We start from the raw sequence: 20,702 nt of genomic DNA, 5'->3' as shown, positions 1-20,702 counted from the left end.
CGTCACTGGAAACCTCTTGGGAATGTGCTAGATGGAGCTCTAGCTACAGTTTGTGGTATCTTCATCTTCTCCACAACCCAAAATCATGAGCAGGGGATTGCAGCACTGCATGTGTTTTTGAGGGCAGGAAAGGGAAAAGATGGGCTGAGAGCAAGAAAAACAGCAGAAGCAAATGGGTCCAGAAGATCCCATTTCCACACAGATTTCTCTCATGTTTAACTAGGGCAGAAGAAGGGGTAGGAGAATACCGCAGACACTCAACAGCTGAACAATGTTCCTTGAGAAAAGGGCAGCGTTTGCAGCTTTCCACGCAGTGAACTCTTTAAGACTATGTAAAATTCATTAAACCTTTGGTCAGAGGAATTCCAGTATCTGTTGCACTTCTACTGTTGCCGCCGTTAATGTGGGCCATGTCCATATTAGCTGGGATCACAAGTTTGTTTTCTCTGGAACTCTTTCATGGATGGAGTAGTTCCAAGATACTAAATGATGTAGCCTGATAGCTCAGGAGGCAGAGCTCCAAGATTCCCCACCAATCCCCCTTAGGAAAAGCCCCAAAGTAGGAAAGCACTTACCAGGGTATAAAATAAAAAATAACAAGGAAAAAAATATTCAAAAATCTATCTGAGACCAAGGACAAAACAAAAAGGCTATTTTCAGGTCTGAGATGCCCTGTGATTTGAGTCAAAGCTACCCTCGCTGACCAGAGGCACAGCCAATGCTTTTCTCTAGACTGCACAGAGGTGCAGCTATTTAAAGCCACTCAGAGGCCCACTGCATGATGGAAAGCAGCCAGATCAGTTGGGCCTCTTCGGTTTTGTTTTCGTTAGATTGAAGCCAGAGTATCTGAAATGACTTGTAAGAGGACCAGGGAAGGGGGAAGGACTGGGCACCCAGCAGTTTCACCGACAACATGCAGAGCTTAGTCTCTGCCTCATTTAAATCGTACTGGGTCAGAGAGAAGGTACCTGAGCAAAGAGGATGGCTGTTTTGTCCCTTGCGACAACCATGGCTGTGCAAAGGTGTGTGGCAAAACTCTTGGGGTTTATAGGTCAGCCGTGAGAACAAGGTGCAGGAAAGTGTTTGCAAAATGCCCTGGAGTTTGGTGGTAGCTGACGTCCTGGGCATTATCAAGCTGTTGCCCTGCCTCTGTGTGCTTGCACCGCTACGTCCAGGAGCCTTCTCCGCAATTCTCACCACCTGGAGGAACAACCGTGTCTCCCTGCCTCCGCGAGTCCCCATTTCTCACCGCCGTGCACTCTCTCCGCCTCTGCACTCCACAAAGCCTGTGGGACCCAGCATGGAAGATCCCATCCCAACAAGTAATACATAATTTTCATCACTTCAGTTTTCAAATATATTCTTTTGTCAATTTTTAATTTATTTTTTTTCAAGTCAGCCCTCAGAGTGCTGCCAATTTAAGCACCATGCACAGCTTTACAAGAGCTTCTCATTTCCACTTTGCCTGACAGGTATCCACGTCCTTCTGACACCACCTCTCTTCCCCAGCCGCTTCAGATAGCAATAGTTACCCTAAGCGTTTTACACAGAGTTATTGAAACCACTGACTAATCTGCCCAGAAATGAATATCCACTGGGAAAGAATCTGGTTGGGCTCATGTTCCTTAATTGCTGATTAATTCCAATTATGGTACAGCTGATCCACCAGTACCACAGATCACCACATCAAAGAGCCAACCAGCAAAGGAAGCCCCTAAGTCAGAACAGAAAGAGCCCTGTTGCAAACTTCTTTTCAGCCGGAGAGCGTTTCATAAACATTAATTTGTTATGCCTCACTCATTCCCTGGAGAGGCTGGAGCTGTTATATTCATTACGCAGATGGCAAAACGGTGGCATGGAGCAGGACCATGGTTTCTCCAAGGTCCCCAGAGGAACTGATGCCAGTTGTGTGCACTTAGCAGGGAATAGTCCCAGCTCCCAGGGTCCCATCCTCTCCAGGAGACCTGGGGTCTAGAAGGTGACAGAAGGACTTGGCAAAGCCAGATGGCTGGGATATGAGAGCAGACACCAAAGGAGACACACAAGGTGGATAGGAAAGCACACAACTACTGCAGTCTGTGTCTGGGACCTTCCCTGCCCAGGCAGTGCCAATGATGCTCTCCTGCTCTTCAGAAGGCTAGCGGAGGAGCTGATCAAGGCCCAGGATAAATCCTCGCTTGCTCAAGTCTCTTTACTCTGCCATTTGCTCCAGCAATACCTTATGTCGTCTAGAAAGGCCAGAGCTGCCCTCCAGGAAGCCCAGGAGTGGTACAAGCCCAAGAGCCTGAAGTGTCAGCAGGAGCATCCTGTGGGGAAATGCGATTTAGTGGAGTTTACAAGCTGAGGATGGAAACTGAGGAGCACGGAAGATCTCGGCAGGCAAGGAGGCACCGAGCACTACAGGGGAGTTGTAAATGGGAACAGGAAGAGCTGAGGGCAAAAATACAGTGAGAGCAGAAGGGAGCCTCAAGGAACAAGGTTTTGTTGATTTTTTAGGCTGTTTGGATGCTGTGTTGTCTGGAATTATTGTCCTTCACCTGTGTCTCTCCAGCACTCCTACTCTGCTGATTGTTTTAGAAATGAAGGCTGCCACCATGGCTCTTCTTTTGATAATTGCCCCGTTAGCTGGTTCTCAAAACAAGTTGCCTTCTGCACCAAAATATATCAGAAGAATGTCATTAATCTTCCCAGGGGAGAGCTCCTGCCTCCAGATTTTGTTTCAAGACCATGTTTTGGTACCTGCCAGTGTATGGCAAGCTCTAAAACACACACCCCAGGGCACACAGAGGGCTGTGCTTTCGCCAGGGGAAGAGGGGACAGCAAGCAGAGGAACATAAGTTTGCGCTGGGATCATGATGCTCCAAAGGAACAATTTGGGTACTGCCCACCAAACGAGTAGCAGGTATTTGTGGTGGCCTTCAATCAGTAGGAGGGGAGAAAGGGGTTTGCTCCCACAAAACACACGTGAAACATAGTGTGGTTTTGCAAGAGAAGGTATGAAATGCCTGGAAAGACCCTTGCAGCCAGCAAAGCAGAGATGAGGTGAGTAGGAAGCCCCCCAAGCAGTGCAGCAGGAGGACTGCTGGGGGGAGCTGCTGCTGTGAAAGGAGACCCTTACTCCACCCTGCAGCAGAAGGTGAGCTTTGCAGGGTGGGGAAGATCTGGCATATCACAGCAGGGTAGTAAATGAAGACCTAAGCCAAAAATGTGTGGCTGCTGTGAATTAGGAGTTTTCATTCAAAGGAGGGAGAAAAGACCAGGGTTTCTTTCCTACAAGGTTTTTCCAGCAAGTAGAATAGCTGTGAATTTTTGCTCTGGCAGTCAGCTCCAAGATTAACGAACTACATGACTGCCAGACCCTTCTGTGACCCAGTTTCCTTTTGGGTCTGAAAATAAGTCTCCCTCTCTCCCTTCTCCTTTTCACATCAAGTCACCTAAATGCACAAGGCATTTAAAGGACTTCAGCCCAATCTTATTTCACACCATATAATTCTGTGCAAGCCTTTGTGCCTGCCCCACTTGTGTCACTGGCATGTGCTGATCAAACATCAGCAGAGATGAAGGACAGGGAAGGGTCTGAGTTCCCAGGCCTCTGGATGGGGAGGCACTGAGACATGGAAACTCCCAGGAACGCAACTATCCAAAACCCATTTTTCCTCCACCAGAGGATTTCATGCTTGAGAAAAAGGGAAATAGCTTTACTTAAAAAATAAGTTCCTTCCTATTCTCTATCATCTATCATCAGAAGTCCTGCCTGCCACCACAGCCAGGACATTATCCTCCTCTACGTACATTGCTCCTCGAAGCAAGAGCTGCCCACACCAGGGCAAAAGCATGCAAAAACATACACTTCTAATGCCACTTTCATATTTGCGCATGCAACTAAACGTAAGAGATCACAGTCCACAGCCCTGAATTCAACCTCAGTGTCAAAACCAGCCCATGCACAGAGGGAAGCGAGCTGAGCGATACCAAAAGCACCAGCAGAAAGCAGGGAGGGTATGCACACAACCTGCTGCATGTGGGACACGTGGGATGGCCAGTGGAGAAGCGTGCGAGAGGAAAGCAGAGAGCGATGCTGCAGCACGGAGCACGTGGCAGGGAGCAGAGGAGTGCCGGAGAGGGGCTGGAGAGAGCGCGAGCGCACACGTGTGGGGCTGAGAGCATAACGCTGCTGAACATTTACTCTCACTTTACATTACGGATTTAATGGCTTTTAACAGGAGACTTTGTAAGCGATCAGGAATTGGAACAAAAGGAGCTGAGGGAATAATTATTCTAACCAGGGGAGCTAAAGAACATGGCAAAATCGCGTGCTGAGCAATCATGCTAATTAAAGGCACCCAGAAGAATCAGGATAGAAACGCCAAATGGTTTTCACTCTGCTGCCCTAATCCACTAACTGCCTCGTCACTCTGACTCCCACCAGCTGTGGGAAGGATGGCTCTGGGTGAGTTGGTTTGTAGCAATAAAGGATAGAGCTAAACAAGTGACATGGGGGGGTTGGTCCCCTCTGCAGCGGGCTGGAGCAATGCTTGGCCTGCCAGACTGAACAGCAGCTGCTTTGCACCAGCAGCCTGCGGGGGGACCAATGCCCCCACGGCCTCTGGTTGAGCAGCAAGGATCCAAACGCACTTCTCAGAAAGCAGAACAGCTGCTGACAACTACCAGCATGAGGCTAAACACAACCTACAGCCACAACGTGGCCCTTTCAGGCTGGTCAGCCCTGCTGTGGGACTGCCTCTCCGCAACTAGGTATGTTAACGTGGCTCAGCACAGTGGTCTGTCCTGGGCTATGTCCAGTGAGTGTGTTTCCAGTGCCACACTAGAGCTCTGGCAGCACTGAACATGCCGTTTCCCTGTCTCCACAGCTTTGGTCATCATTGGGTTGGGTCCGCTCAGATTGGTGCAGGGGCTTTCCAATGGGTAAGGACATCTAAGCAGTGGGTATCATCCTGATCTTCTAGCGCTTAAAATGCCAGCTGGGATTCATGCCATGCTAGCATCAGAAAAGCAAGAACAAACATTACAACATGGCCAGTTTTTCACCCAGAAAAAGTGTACACTAGGAAAATGTTCATGTTGTAGGGAAAGGAAATGAACACAATATTGCTCCAACAGACTAGAGGCTTTACAGACCCACATAAAAACTCCCATGCACTCAGGCTGGTATAAAACCCAAGACAGACTCCTCAAGGAGCTGCTGGGTCTCAGCCTTTGGGGATGTCAGGGAGAGATCTTCCTCAGACACTGCTGGAGTCCAACAGGGCATTACATGCCAAGGCATATGGGTGCAGAAAACGTGATTAACAGAATAAGACACACAGTGGTGAAATCACACGCTGAGTACAAAGAAGTCTCTCTCTGTCCTTTCCAACCTCCAGAAGAGGTCCACCTCCGATAGCTGCTTGGGTGAGATGTGACTGCTTTTCTCTCCATCACGGCAGACCTGAGTTTTGTTGCAGCAGTCGCCTGCATTGGCACAGAGTGAGAGCTATATGTAGGGGAGGTGGGGCAGCAGAAAAGCAAATGCTAACAATTGCCATCAAGTAACAGCTTTCTATTTAAAAAGCAATGGTTTGTTTGTTAATCAACAGGTCCATTAACATGGAGCAAATACCTCTCTAATGGACACCCACAGGATCACAGGCTGAACTATTTGTGTGCAGCATCTTTTGATTGATTCACCCTAAAGATCATCAAGTAAATGAGAGAGGATGTAATATTTCTGCAGGAAACATTCCACAGCGGATACATTGATTGCAACACTCAGCCAGCTGCTGTGTGCCAGTCTCTTCTTAAAGAGACTTCATATTTGATTCTCTGATTAAATATTTCAAAACTAGGAACAAATCAGGGACGTTGGCTTGACTGTGCCAGGCACTTGGCCCACGGAGACCTGGTATCCTGCCAAGGAGGATCACACGAGTGCTCCCTTTCTTCTTGCCCTCAAGGCTCAAGATCCTGTTCCCTTGGTCCTTGCCCAGACGCACAGATGACTGCTGTGCTTCAGCCATTCCGCTGCCTGGCCTCTTCCTGCCACCACTAAATCCTTCAGCCAAGCCAAGGGAGCCTGCTTGGTGACACACCAAGAACACAGATTTGTTGACTCATTTATTCAACTCCTACCTGCAGCTAAAGCTGCAAAATCATGGTCTGTTTTGCCTGCCAACAACTCTCTGACTCTTGCTCTGCCACCACAACAAATCCATTTTTAATTGAATGCCCAGTGAATGCCCAACAGGACAAGAGGAGGCAGGGCAGAGAATGAGGAATACCCTGAGAACAAAGGAAGAAAGTCCAGGACCCATAAGGAAAATAGCAATGAAACCATCAGCTGAATAATTTGCCACACCAGCAATCCCAGCTGGCAGAGATGGCCCACGAGCCAGAGCTAAGCCCTTGCTGCAATCTTCAGTTTGCAAAAGCAGGTTCTTTTTCCCACAGACCAAACACTGGGCTGACACCTCCTTTATAAGCTGCTGAAAAAACACCGTCTTCTGAACAAGTTCTGCAAAAACACAGTGACACTGCCAGTTTATGAGCAAGTCCTGCCATGGCTCTCCAAGCCACAGCCTTGGAGCTGTTGAAGCCACCCTGAACAAGACCAGTGGGGCCAGGAGACCCAGGCTGCTGTCACCACTTCTGACGTGACAGGCTTATTTCACATGCAAAAGAGCCACACAAATTGAGACCAGACCCTCCTCCTCCCCTCTGAGCTACTCATAAATAACAAAGGCATAAGGCAAGTTAAGGGTCTTTGAGGCGGGTGTAACACAGAGGTACAAAAGACCAAGCATCTAACTGGGGACAAAAGGAGAAAGCTAAACACTCACCCAGGTTCCACGGGGAGACACAGCTAACTCTCCCCTGTGGAGATAAGCTCTATCAAGAGGGCATCCAGCCTGTTGGAATAATGACTCCTTGAGGCAAAGCAGAGGTGCCAGCAGCTACAAATGAGGGCCTTTCTCTGCTGTAACTTCCATCCTTTCTCCCCTTCAGTACTAGCAGGAAAAAAAATAATAAAAAGAGCCTACAGGTCCCATTCAGGCTGAACTATGTGTGCCATTGCAGCCTCACAGCCAGGCAGCAAGGTAAGACCTGCAGGTATAAGCTTGGCCATGGATGCTGGGCTCCTGCCCCTACTTCCTTTCTTTTCAAAGAAAATAAAATGAGTTTGTATTGACTACTGAGAAAACGAGACAACATTATACAGGACATGACCCTCTGCAATCAAATTAGGTCATTGCAACACCATAACCAGCACAGAATATGTAGCCCTGATAGCGTATAGGATCAAGGAGAATGATTTTATGTAGCAAACATTAAGAGACAAAAGGAAAATGAATCATATTAGGACATCAAGCATAACCAGAGTGTGAGATAAGTTTGGAGCGGCAGGAACAAGCAACACTCCTGTCTCAGGGCTTCCCTTCCAAAACCTTCCTGTATCCCCACTCAAACTGGCCTGCCACATCTCAGAGCTGGTCATTAAAAACATGGGAAATGCTGGGAAATAACTTTGCCACTTCCTGCACAGCTTTCTCTCTTCCCCTCCCCGGAGTTCTGATGGTTTCCAAAAGAGTAGAGCCACTATTCACAGAGGTTTCCAGACATGGCCCTCACTGTGTTCAGCAAAATGCCTAACAGCAACACACTCAAGGTGCTGATTTCAGGAGTGCTGAGATCTGTTTAGATAGGGGACTTAACATCCTACTTTTGCTGTAAGTCACCACTTCTCTCTATATATATACATTGCACACAGATCATCAGAAAATAAAAACCAAATGTATGGTCCAGCTGTGCAGACTTTCACCATCATGGTTTGGCACTCAGGTCTCCTCCCATCTCCCTCCCCCAGCTCACCTCTCTCAAATATCCCTTGTCCATGCCCTCTTCCTCAGTGTACCCCTACACAGATCACCCCCATCCCAGCTCTCTCACACCCTAAGCACTTGCTGTCCCATAGGAAAGCTCTCATCACCCAACTGCAGAGCAATCACCAGCAGAGACAACTTCATAAAACTGCTTCAACCCAAACATCCTCCTATGAGAGACAGGGAGGTCTCCAGCAGTCTAGGTGCACATGTTGGTAGGTATTTATGGTGATATGGAGGCCACCACATGCCTCTGGAAAGGTGAGGGTGGGTTAGCACTAGGTGTAGCAGCAGTTCATCACTATACCAGGACTGTGAGGATCTAGATGTGGAGCCTGGGCTCTGCGTGACCTGGGAGGTGACTACTGCCACCCCAGGCAGGTCAAAACCCAGCTCAGCACAACTCCCTCAGAGTCTGTTTCACCCCATTGAGCAGAGGAATATGCACCAATATATTCATCCTGCTACACGCAGGAAGGGGGACACAAACCTTCCTAAAACCTATGATTTACATAGCAGTTTGTGGCAGTGGTTTCCCAACTGCATAATGAGTACATTAACTTTAGCTAAGCTGATTCTCCAGAGATGAAGAGATGGAAAAGAATAATCGAAGCAAACTGTGATAGAGTTTTTGATTAAGCAGATGATGATCAATAAAAGTTATCTGCAGGGCACAGAGTGTTAATGAGCTACCATTCCTGTAGCAAAGAAACACCTGAGCCCATGCTCCCCGCACGACACAGCCCACAGAGGTCAGCAAGACCTACTCCTCCAGGACTGACAACCCGAGAACGTGGGCCACCAAGTCCACAGATCTCCCCGCCCTCATTTCTGTTAAAAAGGTGATGGTGAAAAAAGGAAAAGAAATAACCTTAAAGAGGAATGAAAAAGGTTAACAGTCTGATTCAAGGCTTGAGATGCTACATTTGGGGAAAAAAAGACAAAACTGAAAAGGCATTCATAACCTCTCAGACAGCTCCATTAATTTAAAGAGGCCTTAGAGCTCTGCAGCTGTAACACCAGCACCTAGCACACCTACAGCAGGGAGCAAGAAGGACCAGCCAGCTGGGCTACCAGCTCGTTGCAACCAGTGATGCAAGGCACAAAATGACCCATAGCACATCCTGCAATTACTATCCTGTTACCCCTTCCCCCACAATGATGTCACTGCAAAGAAGTATTAGGTGTTAAATCTTAATACTTATTAATATCTTAAATTCTTCCCCAAAGATTCTAAGGCATTAAAGAGTGGACTTTATAGAGAATTTCTCATAATAATGTAGCCACCTGTTTAATAGCACGCAGCAGCAAGGCTGCAGAAGGGTTTCAGAGAACAAGTGGAAAGGAGAGCTTCATATTAAAGCTACAAAGAGACAAGGCTCCAATCGGCAGAGACATAGAATATCATTACCTCCACCTGAATTTAGCTATTTCACTGTAACTAATCGTTTTGCTCTTCCAGAAATGTCCAGAGAACTGTTAGTGACCACAGGGAGCTGAGCTGCTAGGATCTTTGTATTACATTTCCTCCCGAAGCTGCCTCCTCTGACAGCCCAGCCCAGCCTGCCTACAAAAGGGATTTGTTTTCCCAAAACTCACTTAGCTTTCCTGTCCTTGGAGGGTCTAGGGAAAGCTGAGAAAAAATCAGCAGACAGGATACTCTTTCTGGAGTGTCCCAAAGGGAACAGAGGGGATGAACAGCACATTAGGATTTCTCCCCCAATTTCTCAAATTCTCACGGAACTGGGGTTTGCAATTGCCCTCTGCAGAGACCGCGTCAAGACAGATCATTAATACTACTTGACGCTGAGGATGTCTTGTATTAAAAAAGCACTGCAATTACTTAGTTCAAATCTTTATATTATTCATAAGATCCATATCTATCATGGATATAGTATTTACACTGCTATAGGGAAATGTAATAAATAAGGCAATAAGTGCTTCCTTCCTCCAGGTCAAGATGAAAGTCTGCATCTTGGAGAGCGGTGCTTTCCTTGGGCAGCAAGGCTCGTACCCCAGGCCCCCCGCTCAATTCCTTCAGCCAGGAACTAAAGCCAAGGTAAAAAATTAACTGCTCTTCCTCCAAGCCCAGCACTCAGGCTCCAACCAACTCCAACTCCCACCAAGTAGGCCAGGAGGCAGTGCCTAGGTGGAATGAGGTTGGCAGAGCTCCTAGAAGGTAGGCAAGGAAAGGTCTCTTCAGAATTAGTCAAGAGAGCAAAGCAGAAACATGTTAGACTGTAGCATGGCCCCCATGAAGGTAGAAAGGGAGAAGTTAATCTAACCTATCTGGAAAGGAGCAGGAAAAGCTAAGAATTGCCATTTTGTGGCATCATAATACACAGTTGACAGCTCCAAGAACTTGCTTGTCCATCTAAACTCCTGACTCCAAAAGGCCGGCTGTGAAAGGACTTCAGGTGGCGACTCATAAACACACAACACGGTCCAGTGGGCTGAACATGGGCCAGACTGCTAGCTGTCAGCAACCTGGTGTGACCTTGAGCAAATTGATGCCTTTCCAGCTGCCTCTCCTCATCCATAAAATGGACATGAAGATGCTTGGCAGCCCCTTGATGGGATGGAAGGAGAAATGCCTCTTTCCAGGAAATAGTGGAGGTGCAAGATGCTAGGTTACTTCTCCTCATTAAGAAGAGGATAAAATATACCCCATCCCTCAAATACTCAGCTGCCTGCTGTGCTCTCAGTAAGGTTCCCCTGACATTTGGGCTCTGCTGGGATATGGCATGAGAACAGGACAGTCCCACCCCACCCCATCTCTGGAATTTGCCCAGAATTTATTTTTAACACAGCCCTCAGTGTGAACATTTGTGGTGGGATTCGTATGAATCCATGCTGATCTCCGACTCGGAGCTAGCCTCACCGTGGCTGTGCCAATAGCCAGGATCATCGAGAGAACAGACGGCACAATCTCCCCCATCCTGAACAAGGTGTCTAACGGGGCAGATCCAATCTGTAGGAAGGAAGCTTTGGGCAGCCACCTCAGATAGATCTTCTCCTGCTGTCCAGGGGTAACTAACTTGTCATAGAGCATAAGACACAACAAACAGGGCCCTAAGCTCAGCTTAAAATGACCTTTCAAAATCATGGAGCCCTTTGCCAAGCTCTTTATTTCTTTTTGGTTTTGGATTGTGAGCAATGGAATAAAGCAGAAGCTGTGGCCCATCTGAAAGAAGACTTGAAGATTGGACTGCTGCATTCTGGTATATCAAGATCTCAGGTATTGCTTGAAGCATGAGGTCCTTTGCTTTGGTATACACCCGGTGGCCACGATCTCCCCTTGCTCAATGCTCCACATCAATTACAGTGCAGAGATGTAAAATTACTGATACTTTTAATACAAAGGGCCTGTCATTTATTTATTAGCTGGCGACAGGCCCTGCAGTCCAGATGGATGCATTATAAATTAACTGCATTTCTAACCATTAAAAATTCATCCAATTCATAATGTAAGACGGCCATAATTTCCTTATTAGTGTTGAGTGTGAAGGATTTTTCTTTCTCCTCCCTTGGTTTTACTTTGCTTCTTTGCTTTCCCAAAGATCTTGCTCATCTGAGGATTAGTTTAGCTTAATCCTGCAAGAGAGAGGTGGAGGGGTGGGAAGGGCTGGGGGAAGGGAGACAAGGGCTGAAGTAATTTTGTTCCAGTGTTTTCTTCTAATTGCAAATTCGCCATATATACTTAGGAGACTTAGCTGCCTTGTCGTCTCTTAGTCACACTTATGGGAGCCAGAGAAACTGCTCGTCCTGAATTTAAGAGATGCTTGTAGGGAAAAAAATAGTAAATAGATCCCTTTTCCCTCGCAAAGGGAAAAAAAAGGAGGTATGGTGGTGGGACAGGGAAGGATGATGTAAAACCTATTAAAATGTATTAGCAAGATAAGAACAGGTGTCCAAACATTATAAAACAGTACATTTCATATGATATATATATAACCGTACATTTATATATTTTTATATATATATATATAAATAGGTAGGTATAGTAACCTTTAGACTCAGTGCTCCAATTCATTGAGGAAAAATAGGTTAGTAAGGCTGAAGGAAAGGCATGACATTTTTGCAGACCCACAACTGTAATAGAGAACCACAGGTAATGCTGTGACATCAGCAACAAATAGGAACTTGGAACTAACATCAGGAAAAGCTGAGTCTACATGAAGCTCTAAGTCATCGCTTAGTTTGAGTACTGCATTCCATATTGACCATGCTTAGCTGCAGATGGCAGGACACCCTGATCGTTGATGTACATACAGAAATTTTCATGCTTTCACTGAGTCTCAGTTTGTTCCTGTCTCTTACATGGATCTGTCCAAGTAGGGGCAGGGAGAGGGGTCCCGAAAAACAGATTCAAGCAGGGTTCAGCATTAGGTAACTTGCAGTCTGTTTAGGAGTGAGCATGCAGGAATCTAAAAATGGATTATGCAGTAAACCCTGCCTTAATGGGAGACAAGCCTGGGCATCGAGAGCAATTCTTACATGCTGCGAATTCAATGTAGTTTTCACCTCAAGACACTTGCATACAAATCTCACATCAGCTACATGTGGAAATGGGTTTGCTGAGTTCTCAGCCAGGTCTGTTCACTTCAGTAAATCACTCCAAGTTCAACAAGGCTAGTGCTTTACGCTCCACAGTGGTGTAAGACAGCTGCTTCAGGTCAGGGCTTCAGGAGCACACCAGCAGAAGTGGTGCTTCCATTAGCAGCAGCATCTTCCTCCATCTCATCGACCTCACTGGCAGTGAACCCACTCCTTGTCCGCACCCACGACTGACAAGAGCAAGACAGCCAGAAGGATGCTGAGGCGGACTGAAAATGTTCAGCAACCAAGAATGACAATTTCTGCATTTTTGTTATAATATACACGAAGCAATTGAGCTCTGCTCCACAGAGAGCAGCGCTGCTCCGCCTGCCCCATGCCGTCGGGAGGCACGAGCCATCACTGCCTGTGCACACCATCTCCCCAGAGCCAGCCACCAGGCTAGGCTGGGAAACAAAAGCTCCCTTTGACATGAGAAGCTCTCTAGACAGAATATCTTTTTACATGGGTCTTTCCCCAGCTTTCAGGGCTGAACAGGGTATTTTGGGCTGCCTAGCCCAAAAGCAGCACTCGAGGTAGGTTTTTATTTTTTTAACCTCTACTGATGTACAACTTCTCTGCTAGATCCTGGGCTGTACTTCTTGTCCCACAGGGCAGCACTACTAATAATGTTCCTGCTGTGTGTGCAGTCATGCAAAACTGCTCCAACTCCCAAACAATAGCAGCTATTTTTAATTAGGAATCGTAATTTAATCGGACAATGAACAAACAATGAGAGCCTGCAATCTTCCAACCAGAGAGACAGCTCCTGTCTGACCATGATGAGTTCCCACGCACTTCTGAGAGCTAGATTTTAAACCTGAAAACCAGCCCAGTTAGACTAAAAAGACACAACGCAATGTCATTCCAAACTCTGGGAGCTCCTGGTGCTTGTGGGGCTACCCCACGACCAGGCACCACAGGCACATCCCCCTTGTCCCCGGAACACAGAGGTACCCTAGCCTCCAGATACTTTCCCAACAGCCAAGCATTATAAGCCACAGCAAACTCATTAAAAAGCACAACAAATGTTTAACTGATGGTCCAAAGAAATCAGTACCACCACTCTACCCACACACACACAAACCAGCTATTTTTAAAGTGACCCACAGCAAAATTCACACAATCAATGAGCCATTAGGAGAATACTCTTGAACCCCCTTCATTACCCCAGGCACCAGGGCTGCCTGAGTTTCCAATAGCCTCAGGTCATGCACTGTGTCCCTATCCCTTGTCTTGCAGGACATGGGCATGAGGAGCATTAGTTGATGAACAGAGCCTTCCTTCCTCTGCCATGGACACCTCCTTCAGGTTTAAGAACACTGTGGGATCAAAAGCACTACAAGTGCAACTGGAAAGAGAGAAGCACCAATAGCTGGGCACATAGCCAATAACGTAGGGAATGAAAACTTGCTTTATCCCCATTTTATCCCACTCCTTTTCTCTCACCCTGCTGCAATGGGTGAAAAACATGCCTGTGCTGCCAAGCCCTGAACACCCACTAGAAACTGGAGATGCAACCACCTTTGATGGCTTTGGGCAAGTCCTGGCAGGGGAACTGCCTGGTCAGGAGCATCACGGCATCCCTGGCTTTGCCGAGGAAAGACAGAGCTGTGAGGGTGCTCAGCAGAAATCCACGTGTGCTTTGGCAGCATCAGTCGTGAGGCGGAGGTGATAGGTGTGTAGGTGTCACCGTGCAGGAAGCTGTGCCACTGGGAATGAAGAAGAGCTCATTCAGCAAGGGTTTTATACCATGCCCATCCCACAGTGCACGGGTGAGCAAGTGGCGAACACGTGCCCATGTACGCAGGGACGGTGGTGTGGCGGGGGGGCCGTGGTGTGCTGCAAGAGCAGTGGGAGGGTGTGTGAGCCCCTATATGAGATGAGCAGGGGGTTGGATGCAAGACAGAGTATGAGGAGTGCACGTACACGTCCTCCATGAAATGGTGCACGTCTTGGGCAGTCCGGTCCAACCCATTTGATGCAGGGATGAGGCTGCCAGGCAGTGAGAGCACCCTGCTGTGCTAGAGCTGCTCCAAATCCAGGACGAAACCAGCTCAGGGCGTCCCCTCATCTGGCTTGTTAAGTGCTTGACAGTTCACACATCAGGGGCTCCCTTTCTGAAATCACCAACCCTGCTTGCTGCACCCACAGACACTGGGATTAAAGGGTCCAGAGGAGTTGCTTTCAGGCCAGAATTTGCATGAGAAAACACTTCCCCATCCACTACTTGATGTCTGTATCTGGGATTATTTTCGTCACCAGGACAGCCCCTCTGGAGGCAGGTCAATGTTAGAGCCCAAAGCCATAATCTCCTTGATTTAGGGTTTCTCCTTCTAATGGATACCGGTCCGCAGGAATGTCCCTGCACAATGTGTCGTACCCACTGCAGCTGTGCTGCCAGCATCATTTCCCCATGGCGGGGCTGGAGCCTGCTCAGCCCCCTTTGATCTTGGATGTTGCTACAAATATTTACAGTAAACACACGTTAAAGTAACCAAGATAGGATCTAAAAACCAAGCAGCCGCAGGAGGTAATCGGCTTGTGTGCAAACCAAGCCGCTGTGCACATCGCACCCGGAGCAAGGCAGGGCTGCACTGCTGGCTACAGTGGCTCCTTCCAAAGGAGACAGGGACAGGCAGAGCCGCGTTTCCCACACTCCCACGCTGCTTTTCTTTCTCTCCATGCAACCACACAGACAACACCTGAAGAGCTGGCCAAGGGGCAAGGTATATGCAATGAATTCTGCCAGCCTTTCCAAGATGGCCTGAAAAACTCTCATTTCTGTAGCATCATTGTGGCAGGAAGGTCTGAAGATCAATTGGCTAAGCATGAGGTTGCAACTCAAAGTACAGGTGCAATAGGTTGGATGGGCACTCCACCTCTGCAAATGCAGGTTGGACTTCTGAGTTCTGGAAAATGTGGATATTTCTTCCATTTGCTCTTTCAGAGCTGGATGAAATGACGCAGAGCATAAAATAGCCACAGGTAAGGAAAACCAGCTGAGAGAGCTGGGAAGAGCTGAGCAGGTTGGATTGAGTCCCACTGGCCGTGGGATCTCCCCTGTTAGTCAGATGTTGCAGCCTGGAGAAGGGGATGAGAAGGTGATGCTGGGCACAGGAGAAGTTCACTCCTGCTCTGAAGGGTGACAGAAGCAGTAATTTTGTTGCTCACACGTTTCTTCAAGTACCTGCAACATCTGCTCTGGAAGCAGCCCAGACAGAGCCTGTGGGGTTTCTTCAACATCCAAATCTTTTGCAGGACATTCACATCAGCACTTGGAGCTCAGAGCAGTTTCTATGAGAGGCAACCGCAAACCAGAAGGAAGAGAAATCTGGAGGCAGAAGGTTGTTCCGACCTCCAATGCCTTCTACCTGCTAGCAGCTGAGCTTTGAGGTCAGGGCTTTTCCACAGACCCAAGCCAGAAACCCAGGCTTTGTTAGGACAAATGAGGAGACACAGAACAGAGTAGCAAAACACATGTAAATAAGTATACTACTCATAGGTTCTCATTAAATCCTCTAAAAGTATCGCATATGGGTTGACTGAGAAGGACAAGACCGTAAGACAGTGAGGAGCCCCAGTGCAGAAGTCTTGACCCACAAGTGCCTACTTCGGAGAAGTAATGGGTATTGGGTCCTGCTGGAGAAGAGCCTGGGGCTTTCGTGTTAGAGGAGAGAAGAGGAAAAGAGAAGTTTGGAGAAACTGGAGAAACAGCAGAGACCTGTGGGAGGAACTGAGACCTGTACAGCCTGGCCCCAGGCTGGGCACTGGGCAGCAGAGTGCTGCTGTCACTGCACACTGGGCTCCATATTTATATGGCATGAAAATAATATTTGACAAATCCTCTTATCCCTGGGGAAAAAGAAAGAAAAGTTTCCCTTTTCTGCTACCAACAGTTTCAGTTTTCTTTTTTAGCCAAATGAAACTGCAAGTATTTATGGCTTTATTTTTATGTTGGTGGTGTTTTTAGTGAAAATGAGAACATGAACTGACCAAAAATAGAAATGCTGCATACTTTTTAGCTTCCCACGCCCAGGATGAACAAAACACACTAGGCAAACAAAAAGAATTTACAGTGGTAAGGGTAAATATCCTTCCCATTTTTGTTTTCAAGACCTATTAGAAACAGAGGTAAGGAAATCTATTTGTTTAAAAATTATGATTTTTGAAATGACCACAATGTTCTTTTTAAACTGCACCGAAATACAAGATAAAGACAGGGTACTGAGTGAAAGAGTGCTGATGGCGCTTTTATTGTGTGATTTGCCTTGTTTTTTTCTGAAGTACTTCTTTTTAGCCGATTACCATGTATTTACAGTTAGTGTAATTATATCTAATTACTTAATTAGCATGAATATGTGTAATTACTAACTTCGAATATGTAATTATGTCAGGGCAGCCTGTAATAAATGAGGTTGAAAAAAACCCTCATTAGGACTCTACGGAAGGACGGCTGCTCCACCCGTGTGGAGAATGCATCCCAGTCCCCAGACTGCGCCAGTCCTGGAAGAGGAAAACACAGCCAGCTCCAGTCATGTCTGGCAACAACCTCCACGAAAATCAAACCACTTTCCCCAAAAGTCTAGCTTCACAGCACTGGTGGGAACCGAGCATCCACTGATGGGAGACAGACAGGGATCTGCAAAGGATCTGCCCCCCAGATTAATTTTCTCCATTAAGGTTTGAATTTTTTTTCTCTGATTTGTGTCGTTCTCAAGAAGACCTCTTTGGTCAGACAAGAAACATGAGAGAATAGAATAACTGCAAAACTGTGCTGTGGAATTTGAGTAAAGCTTGAGAGATCAGATCCAAGAACTAATCTGCATCTGATGCATTGTGCTAATAATTAATTACTACTATTAAAGTAAAATAATCTTCCAAAATGTTCCTTCTGAAACATTACCAGTCTTTCACCGCAAAAATCTCCAGCTACTCATAATTACCCATTTTGCAAATTTGAATCCTGAACATCAGGAGATGGAGCTAAGGTTAAAAGTTGCTGTTACTGCCAAGAAGCATATGTATGAAAATAATGTCCTACTATCAGCCTCATGAACTTATTTCAAGCCAATGCTCCCTTTTTTTCCACTGATAAGGAGCCCTCTGTTGTAATGAGCTGACTTTTCCTGCCCAGAAGGACTGACAGCCATTTTCTGGACACAAATGAAGGTAGACTGGATCATATTTTGCATTACCAAAACCCCTGATCATAGGACTGATCCATGTGGTCATACACTGTATCTCCTCATCACATATTCCGTCCACAGTGCTTGTTCTGCAACAAATCCTGTTCTTCTCCTCTCATCTGTTTATTTCCAAATACAGAGAGGTGCAAACTCATCAACCTGTCGCTCCTCCTGCTGACATCTGCCAAGCAGATACGCCACTTGGTTTCTCTTCCATGTGCAAAAGATCAGGAGAAAAAAGACCATTTCAGCTTATTCTTCTGAAATTGATTTGCGATTGGACTGTCCCCATTGCCAAGCTCTTTACTTAACCCTCCAGGTAGGGCTGAGGATGGCTGAAACAAGGACTGGTCGCAAATCCTAGTGCTGCCCAGCATGCCGTGGAGTTACAGTGTAAAGATGGGGGAAGCATCTTCCCAAAGACTCAGTGCTTCCTCACAAGAAAACAGGGTGGTGCAGTTTCTTCCATGGCTCTTTGAGAAGCCCTCAGCCAGGAGGCAAAAGAGGACCCTGAGCCAAGCTTGTCCCTCCTGTTTCTCTAAATCAGGCAGTAGCAGAAAGGGGGTAGGAGACTTCAGAAAGTCAGAGGTGAGAGCTGGCTCCTGTGCCCTTCAACCCATCGATGCAAGGACAGCACATCCCCAGTGAGGAAGACGTCTCTATCTCCTTGAGGACACGTTAACAAGAAGAGCCCACAGGACAGCATTGCACAGCGGGAGCAAGAGGGGCTGCAGCTCCATGGGCAGGGAGCTGCTCTCCATATTTCAGCTGCAATTCCATTATGCAGAGCTAAGTGGCTGGGAATAAACATCCGTCATCCCTGCGTGATAAGCGATGTTTGCTAGTATAGAGGGTGACAGAAATCTATATCACATCAATGTACTATTAATACTGCATTAAGCATATAGAGTTTGCTCTCCTCTTTGCAGCACGGCAATGGGTATCAGCATGTCCTCAACCCAGACAACATCCAAGAGCACAGGGATGCTTGCAGGAGGAAGGAAGGAGAAAAGCTGCACACTGGAGAGAGAAATTGCTTGCTGAAGATGTTGCTCTAGCAACACCATGGTGCAAAAGGAGAGATGCTGGGTACCATGGAGCACCTTTGCTCACAGCTGGACAGCAGCTCTGTGCGAGGTGGGTGGCAGGAGAGAGATGACAGCTTGCAGCAGTACAGGCTCAGCTGGACACCGAGGCACTCCTCAGCCCAGAGGAGTTCTCCTCTTTACAGGTGACAGCAAATGAAGAAGAGTTTGTGTCCAAGTTTGTGTCCAAGCTCTGCACAGGGGGAAAGAAAAACCCTCCGGCATGAAAACCACAGGGAGAACGGGAGCAACAAATATTCTCCAGCTCAGGTTTAAGTTGAGCAGAGCACATCAGATCAAACAAACCCCTTACAGCGAAAGCTCCCCAAAGCATGGTTAATTTAAAAGGTGAATTATGAAGCTTTCCAGCCTCAAGCAAAGCCACTGGTGAAGTCAGAAGTTTTGTCCAAGTAAAGTCTTGGGGACTAAAATACAAAACACACACCAAATCCAACTCCACCTGGTCTCAAAGCCTGGGGTTTGCCCCATGAACGACAAGCAAATCTAAAAAATAGAAAGGCTTTCCACCTGCCAGCATCCAGCTGTGGTTTGCCTCTTGTTAGCACCCAAAGGAGTGCCTGTGTGGGGGGTTTGGTTTCAGCCCCGCTGCCTCGCAGGGAAACCTGGAGCTCGGAGGTGGTGATTTGCTGTGGATTTCCAAGTGTGCACAGTTGTCACTAATGCTGCATTTCCCCCCTGTGGCATCTTCCATGGGAGAAGCAGCTCCAGATGTCACCCCCAAGCATCTCTCTGAACTCTTCAGGTCCTAATCAAATAGCCCCATGAAACTCTGAGGCCAAGTCCTGCTGCGAGTGACTTCCCCTACATCCCGTTCAGCTCTGACAAGCCCCACAGGGCAAACACTCAGAGCACAACTTAATCATTTGAGGTTTAAGCTCTGCTACTGCACAGCTGCAACAACACCCGCGTCTTGCAATGGTCGGCGCATAGATCAAAGAGATTTGAGAGAGCACAGGAGGGGAAGGGAAAAAAATAAAGTGAGGGAGCCCTCCCTCCCAAGCCATCAGAGTTTGTAAATCATTTTGAGATGAGGTGCTATAAGAAATGTAAAATATATAATTAACGACACGGAAAAACCATGCTACATTCAGCTTCTCTGCTCCTGCCTAATCACCGCCCTCCTCCTCCCCTCTCTACAAACAGACCAAATTTAGCGCATTAAAATGAAAATCAAAGGGAAAGCCGGGCACACTCATTGGGTACACCCCATTGCTCCAGCAAGCGAAGCATGGTGATAACGGCTCAGGCACCGGCTTTGCAGCACCTGAGAGGGGCTGCCCCAGGGACACCTCCATGGGAGCAGCAGCTGCAGCTCCCCATCCCCTGATGGGAGGAGTGGTGGCCGGGGAGCAGCACGCTCCTGCTGAGTGCTTAATGTTGAATGAGTTTCCGCAGGTTGGGAGATCGGCCTCCTCCCTGTTTCCAGGGGCTAAGTTATGTCTCCTGCACTCATGAGTCAGCAGCAGGCAAGGGGAGAGCAGAGGCGACTCCAGTGCAGCACTCCCTACTTCTGGCTGGGCCACAGACATAACACAAGTTGGATTTTTTTTCCCTTTTTTTTTGCAAGCTTTTTGTTTTTCCAGTTCTACCTAGAACCAAGACACACCAAAAAGATGAGCAATAGCAGGAGAGGAACATTATCCAAACCTCCTGCATTGCTCGCCTTGCATCTCACAGCTGGTAAGAGGCCTAGGAGGACTCAACTACTGGCTGTGAGCCATGGGTTGGGGAGGCTGCATCTCACCACTTGCATGGGAAGCAGTGCAGGACTCCCAGAAAAACATCCTTTTACCCAGCGCTTTTCTTTTACGCTCAGAATTTAGGAATGCAAAATGGAGAGGACCATTTGATCATCATCTACTAGTCTAACGAGCCCAGTTCACAACCCAGATTTACACGGGGAAGATGCAAAAGCTTTACAGAAGCCCATGAGA

The 20,702-nt window shown here is 47.4% G+C and overlaps 1 protein-coding gene across 3 annotated transcripts in view; it reads right to left on the bottom strand.

The window, feature by feature from the left end:
• The window catches only part of NTRK3 (neurotrophic receptor tyrosine kinase 3), a 233,712-nt gene that overhangs the window by 91,215 nt on the left and 121,795 nt on the right, over nucleotides 1-20,702 (bottom strand). The window lies entirely within an intron of this gene.

Source organism: Aquila chrysaetos, chromosome 5, assembly GCF_900496995.4.
Source record: "Aquila chrysaetos chrysaetos chromosome 5, bAquChr1.4, whole genome shotgun sequence".
NCBI classification, from domain to species: Eukaryota; Metazoa; Chordata; class Aves; order Accipitriformes; family Accipitridae; genus Aquila; species Aquila chrysaetos.
The sequence above is the reverse complement of the archived record's forward strand: the minus strand, read 5'-3'. Positions and strand labels throughout refer to the sequence as shown.